The sequence below is a fragment of the Tupaia chinensis genome, unplaced genomic scaffold (genome assembly GCF_000334495.1).
Source record: "Tupaia chinensis unplaced genomic scaffold, TupChi_1.0 Scaffold000062_1, whole genome shotgun sequence".
Classification (NCBI taxonomy): domain Eukaryota; kingdom Metazoa; phylum Chordata; class Mammalia; order Scandentia; family Tupaiidae; genus Tupaia; species Tupaia belangeri.
Window position 1 is genome coordinate 4,332,901 of NW_006159520.1, and position 7,680 is coordinate 4,340,580.

The 7,680-nt window shown below is 37.9% G+C and overlaps 1 non-coding gene across 1 annotated transcript; it reads left to right on the plus strand.

The window, feature by feature from the left end:
• Window positions 1–1,213: 1,213 nt before the first annotated feature.
• On the plus strand, window positions 1,214–1,276 carry LOC114004624 (U7 small nuclear RNA). Its single transcript, XR_003546742.1, has one exon. It is a non-coding gene; the product is annotated as a U7 small nuclear RNA (small nuclear RNA).
• The last annotated feature ends 6,404 nt before the right edge of the window (window positions 1,277–7,680 follow it).

Consider the following 7,680-nt stretch of genomic DNA (forward strand, 5'->3'; position numbering starts at 1 on the left):
CACAGAGAAAAATCTCTAAAAAAAAAAAAAAAAAAGAAAAGAAACCATGATATCCTGTTTGACAGGGAGCAGGAAGTGCCAGGAAAAAGCACTTCGCTGCCAGGAGTCAACTTCCATTATAGACAGTCTCCTCGATCACCAGCTGGATCTCTGTTCATCTCACCAGGGTGAGGTTGGGCAGGTCAATTAAACCAAGTAATTCTTGGAATTAAATGGAGAAACCAAAGCCTGATCTGACTGAAAGCAAAGTTAGGGCTCTATGACCGCTAGAGGCCCCATTATCCATAATTTTCTGATAGTCTATACCACAGATGGGAAACTCAATAGCCAAGAGGGTAGGAGAGGAATAAGGGAACACAAAGAAGTGACACGAAGACATGACACCAACTGAGGCAAGTGTCTAAAGGGCCACTCTTTAGCTCTACCTTAATTTTGACATTCAAGAATGTAGACTTGGCTTTTTCTGAAATTCTGTTATCAAAAGAAAGTAAAACTATATTTCTATAAGTAGAAGATGGATGGCTCAGACACACTGAAGCAGTAGAAGTCATGATGACTGAACAGAAGCCATGAGACAGGCAGTAAAGAAAGAAGTGATGTGGTAGAAAAACAGAATTAGAGGGCCTGCCTCATGGCACGATGGCTAAGGGAGCCAGATCTCATGTGATCAACCATGCAGTTCAAATACCAGCCCTGGAAGCTTGAATAATATGTCAAGCACATATGTGTGCATGCCCCAAATCTGGACAGGACGAAGGAACAGACAAGAGATTTGGCATGACCACGTCTCATTGTGGGGGGATGCTTTCTCCCTCTCCCTATCTTTCTGGTGAGCCATATACTCTCTGGCAAAAAAAAAAAAAAAGAAAGAAAGAAAGAAAGAAAGAAAGAAAGAAAGAAAGAAAGAAAGAAAGAAAGAAAGGAAGGAAGAAAGGAAGAAAGGAAAATAAAACAGAAAGAAGTAGAATTACAAAATGTCTGGCGTACCACAGTGGTCAAGCACTCAAGCACTGAAGTAGGAAAATTGGATGTCCATTTTTAGGGGGATGAAATGCAGAAATTGCTTCAAAGTCACTCCAGCTTCCATTCGATGTTAGAGCTACTGCTACTGCTTTATCCTGAATGATGTTCTCATTCTCTTTGAAGTCTGGATGGGTCAGAGCTAAGTTTTTTTTTTTTCTTTTCTTTCCTTTTTGTCCAGAAAATAAGATTTTAGTGTTACAGCTCTTATAGAATTTATCTAAGAAGTTTTCTGGTTTTTATCAGAAACACTCCCTTCCCACTTTTCCACTGCAAAAATTAAAAAAAAATTAAAAAATAAAAACTTTAATAACCAAGGGCACCTGAGTTTATCTCTATTCTTTACCAACCAAAAAGAAAAAAAGAAAAAATCTGCAAGGAAGGTTTGGAAGGTTAAGAGATGGTAAGACATAGGCCCAGAAATCATCAACTCTGTTAGGAAGACAATAGTTTTCTTTCTCTAATACCTTCGTATAAGCCTGAGTAGAAAAGAAATTCTAAAGAAGGGGTTGCTCAGTCATTGATTGGCTATAGCTTCTGGTCAAATGGGAACATTTGACAATTTGACAGCTGTGGAGACAGCTCAGGGAAGTTCTCCATGAGGGCCAAGACTATGCCTGAGGCAACAGAGTACAGGCAATGGCATCAATAATATTAAAGAGGGCCATACAGACTTTAAAGACAGAAAGTGACACAGGTCAAAAGGGAGGTTTTAAAAGGCAACATTAAACGTCTTGACTAAACAAGAAAAGTCATTTATTCAACAAATATTGACAAACATAGTGCTATGGGATACAACATATACCTATCTTCCAAAATAAACATGATTTATGTTTTGAGGGAGATCATATTATGTAGAATCTGACAATTCCACACTTAATTTACCATCAATAACCATGGTACCAATAGATAGCCTGTGTGTGAATTAGATAATTAGTACACATTTACACATGACACTTGAGTACTCAGTAAAGAGGAACAATTATTAATAGTTATTATTTAATGGGAGATCATTTTGCTGTTCTCTGTCTGCCTATCCATGAGAGACTACCCCTAAGGAACATCACTGGGTACCTCTTCAGTAACCATCTCCTTCTCTAGTCTAGGCTAATAGAAGCCTAAATTTTTTTTAAGAGAGATTTTTGCTATTGGGTGCGTGCAATCACCAAAGAGACAGAGACTGAAAGCGAGAAATCACCCCCCGGGGAGGATGGCCATGCTGCAATCCCTTCTTCTCCATTCTCCTCTTGGAATTTGGGGCATGCATACACAAGTACCTGGCATGAGTTTTAAGCCTCTAGGTCCTGGGCTCGAACCCTGGTCAACTACGGAGGAGTCTAGTGATGAAAGCTTTATGTCACCTTCTGGTCCCCCCAGAAGCCTAATTTTTGTCTGGGACAGCAATATAGCATGATTCATCTTCTAAAGCAAAGAGCCCACAGCTATTCTTGGCTCCTTTGTAACTTTTCAATTTCCCAATATTATTCTTTGCATGTAGGAATTAGCATGTCACCCTAACTTGGTCCATGAGATGTCACTACATGTCTGCTGGGAGAAGTCCTTTTCTTCCTGAATAAAAAGAGACTTGAAGAGAAAAAAAAAAGTCTGCTCTTTTCCTTTAAGGGTATCAAGACTTGAAATCAGGAACTGCTATAGACATCTCATATCTCATGACTATTAGATGATAAGCACAAAGAAAGCCAACGTGATGAGAAAGACCCACGAAGTAAAAGTCTGGAAAGGACCTGGATATCTGATGATATTTAATTAATTTATTTATTTTAAATAATTATTTTATTTTATTTATAATTATTATTAGCAGTAGTAGTAGTTTGCTACAGGGCTCCTGCATAGACACAAGAGAGACAGACAGAGAGAGCAAGAGAAAGGGAAAATGAGAAAGCAAGTTGCCAGGTCTAGGACCTGAACCACAGTTAACTATAATAGGAGTCGAGTGCCTTAACCACCACACCACTTGCTGCCCCCTTGGATGATATTTTAATCCTCTGAAACAAACACAGCAACCCCTCTACTGTCAGTATCTTATTAAGCAAACAATAAATGGCCTTAAAGTTCAAGCATTATTTAATAGGTTCTTCTGATAGTTCTAGCTCACAACAGATTCTCTTGAGTTTTAACAAGTAGTGTCTCTGGATGGATGCTTCCCACGTAAGGCTGTGCTGTCCTGTCCAGCAGGCACTGGACTCATGTGCCATTGAGCAATTGAAATGTGCTTAGTTCAAACTGAGATATTCTGTAGGTGTAAAATACAAGCTTGGTTTCAAAGACTTAATACAAAAAAAAGTGAAATATTTTGTTAATAATTCATTACCAGTGAAATCATATTGAGAAAATTTTGGATATATTAGGTTAAATTATATAATAATTGAAGGATTTCAGGTTTTTAAAATCAGGTACTAAAAACGTTTAAAATGCATATATGACACACTATTTTTATTGGCCTGCACTAGCTAGAACATAAAGGCAGAGTCACAAGAGTGTGATTTGTTTGGGAGAGAAGAAAGAAGAGATTATTAGGAGGTGATGGTGGATTACTCCATACTATGGCACCATTGAAATTTCTCTGCATTTTCTATATTTATTGGTTACTTTTTATTTCTATTCATTTGGAGAACAAATACAATCAGAACTTGTACTTTATAATATGCATAGCTTATGTGTCTTCCTTTAAATCCATCACTTCACCAATATTTGCAATATATTCCCTCTCATTAGTTGAAAAAACATAGGTTAAACCCTTTGTAAATACTCCATCCTAATGTTCCATTAAGCTCAGAATTCAGAACTACACACACACACAAAAGTAGAAGTTCTCGCCTCCATATCCCTAACCCTGCTCCTTGATCTCTTCCTTCTCTCTCTATTCCTGAAGAACTTTGATATCTAGCCTAAGTGTGATCCTACAGCAGGTCCTAACTTCATTTAACCAGGAATTATTCTCTTTACTGCAGGGAATATCTGTTAAATATTGGGTTGTCGAAAGTCATGATGCATTTTTGCATAGAAATACATAGAAAAATAGGTCATGACTTTTCCAACAACACAATATATAAAAAGAATCATCAAACTCAGGATGCGCCAGTGTACTAAAATCTCCCTCAGAAATGTTTGCATTTTGCATTTTCCAGTGGATCTCCAGTTAGCCCAAAAGATTTGTTTGTTGCTCCTGTCACAGCTACGGTAAGTCTAGGCAGTAGAGTGAAAATGGTTTGGGAGCATCTGGTAGGTCATTTATGTCAATTGAAGTGAGACCAAGTAGCTTTCACCTACTGTGCCTATGTGTGAGGCAGTTTCTGCTAAAGAAAATGAGCATACTCACTTAATTCCGCTGCCACCCTACAGGCTCGGATGACAGAAGAGTCAATGCTAGTCCCCTTTGCATCATTTTCCATCAACTGACAACCTTCAACCCTGACCAACATATACATGAAAAGAAGTTGATTAAATGTTTATCAAACCCAGGAGTGTGGGATTGAGAAAGCAGCACAAAACTAAGAGTTTGAATCTGAAAAATGTAAAATTTAATAGCTTTCTAAGAAGAACAAGGAGGTAGCAGATAGTAGCAAAATTTTCCAAAGGACTGAAGAGGTACACATAGTGTTTAATTTTAGACCCATGCTGCTTCTATCAACAACATGAAATCCAGTCGGCTATTTCAGCAGCATGTGCAATTTACTAATCAGGAAAGTATGCATGCAGTTGAGTAGCTGTCTTCTAGACAAACTTTAACATATGAATCTGGAAAACATCCCACATTCTGGAGCAAAGTCCAATTCAATCAAAAAGGCATTAGCATTTCCTTACCATATATCAACAAAGCAGGCCCATCTTCAAAAGATTCAGTAGCATCTTTGGCTCCAAAAAGAGAGCACCTGAATGTCCCTTTTATCATAATGAAAAAGTCACTGGAACTAGAATTTTGACTCAGTTTTGTCTTATGGGCTCCATTGGTCTTAAATAAACCACTTCATTTTGCAAAAGATCAGAAGTATAAGTTTTCATGTAAGTCTCCCACTTGGGTAATTTAATTTTTCTGATTAAGTTTCTAATTTGTGGTAATAGCAATTCATTTTAATTTGGAGAGGAAAAAAGAAAAGGTAAATTAACATTTGTATGCCTTACCTATCTAAGATCTATCTAGAGTATGGACCAACATGTTTTAAATGTTTCAGTCAAATTGATGGGATCATGGATGGTTTTTCTCTTCACATGTGTGAAGAAGTTTTTACTGAATGGCAGGATAATGAAAAGAATTTATGTCTGTGTAGTAAAGAATTTGGTCTTGCCCCAAAAAGAGCTTTGGCTTATACCTATGGCTTCTAAAAGATAATCCCTGAGCCCAGCCTTCCTGAATAATACCTCTAAATTTACGTGTAAAAACTAAAACCATCTATATCCACACAGCTTAGTGACTATATTAACCTGACTTCTCTGTTCTAATATATTCATCACTATACCTTTACTATTTCAGGAAACTCGACCTTAAAGATAAATGTTACGAATAAGTGTATTTTCATTCCAGAAATGTCCTGAAAAAACAATGCTTTAATAGAAAGCATTTAAGGGTAGTAAATGCTTCAAGAGTCTTTGAGGCCTTCCTTAAAATACTCACCTTGGGCCACCAGGTAGCATAGTAGTTAAGGTGCAGGACTCTCACATGGTCAACCATGGTTCAAGTTCTAGAGATAACAGTTTGAAAATCACACCAGACATGTGTGCATGTGTGCCCAAAGTCCTGGGGGGAGAATGGAAGAGAAGGGATTGTGACATAGTCATCCCCCCAGAAGTTACTTTCTCACTTTCTCTTTCTGTCTCTCTCTTTCTAATAAGTGCACATACCCTATAGCAAAAATCTCTTCCCCCTCTCCCCAAAATACTCCTCTTCTTAAAATTCATGAATTCTAAAGTATTATATAATTATCCTTGCCCAAATCTAAATAAGCCCATGCATTGAAAGACTCTTCTCCATCCAGCTGAGTCTTTAAAATCTCAGTAAATATCCTGACTTTGCCCTCCTTCCTGCAGTCTCTCACTACCATTAAGACTATAGCTAAGACAAATTCTTTCTTACCATGGTAAGAAAGAATTCACATTTGTGTTTTCACAGAAAGTTTAATGATGTTCTGGAGACCCAGCATTCAAAATAAAGCCCAGGAGTAAGAATATGATAGTAAGCCCTCATTTCCTCTGTGATTGAGTGTTTACATGGGTGTTTTTGGTGGAGGGTAAGGTAGGGGATTGTTTTATAAGGTGGTAGGGATAAGAAAGAAATCTACAGATGTATACTACTTTAAAATTATAACAGATTTCTACAACCAATACTTCATCTGACCCTTATGACAATGCTATATGAATCACAGGGCATATATTAGGGTCTTGATTTCACAGATAGAGACAATAGATGCATAGAGGTTACATTAGATTAAGGTTTAGAATACTACATAACATGATACAGCTAGAGGAAAAAGGGCAGCAAACAGCACCCTGTATGCTAAATCAGCCCAGTGCCTATTTACATTGATATATTAGGACACAGACAAGGGACCAGAGGATGGCAAAATGCTATGTCGCTGGACTCCCATGTAGTTGACCACAGTTCGAGTCCTGGACCTGGTGGCTTAAAACTCACACTGGATGCATGTACGTGCATGCCCAAAATTCCAAAAGGAGAATGAAGGAGAAGGGATTGCAGCATGGCCATCCCCCCCATAGGGGTTGTTTCTTGCTTTCTCTCTCTGTCTCTCTCTGAGTCTCTAGTGAGCACACATGACCTATAGAAAAAAATCTCTCTCTAAGAAAAAAAAAAGAAAACAGACTGACTACTGACCTATTTGTTCACATCCTTGTCTATAACTGCTTTAGTCTTTCCATAACAGGGTTGAGTAGTTCTGTCTAAGACCATGTGACCCACAACGTCTAAAATATTTACTGTATCCCTTCACAAAACAAGTTTGCCAATCTTTGCTCTAAAGAAAGTTTTTCATAAAGTTAATTCCTAAATAAGTAAGATAAAATGACTAAGCACTAAGTTCCTTGAAGTTATGTCAGATAGCTTTTCATTAGGCAAAGGGATATTTAATAATAGGAAGTGATAAATTACTAGGTTCTAAAGTACGTCAAAATAATAGGAAAAAGTTTTTCCAGCTAGTTCTCAACCCAAATACAGATCGCATTCATATTGTGAGTTGCAGTCCAGCCCATGGCCTGATGCTGAAGATGTGGAGGTGGACAGATCCCATGTGGCCAACTGTACTATTGAGTCCCAGACCCAGTGATTTGGAAAAACACTCCAGGCATGTGTGCGCATATGTCCAAAATCCCAAAAGGGGGGGAAGAGATGAGGGGAGAAGAGATTGTAGCATGACCATGCTCCACAAGGAATACCTTCTCACTTGTTCTCTATTTCTCTGTCTCTCTCTGGCAAGCACAAGCACCCTATAGCAATTAAAACGCACATACATTGTGAATTGATTGGGATAGGTAAAGGATGATATTTCAGCCAGCACTAAAGTCATCTATGAAGCAGCAGGTACAAACAGAAATAACTCCAATAACAAAAATACAGTTGGTGAAATTTCAACATTAAAGACTTTGAGCAAGCGAAAAGATCAAGAGAACGCTCTATAATTGCTGAATCAC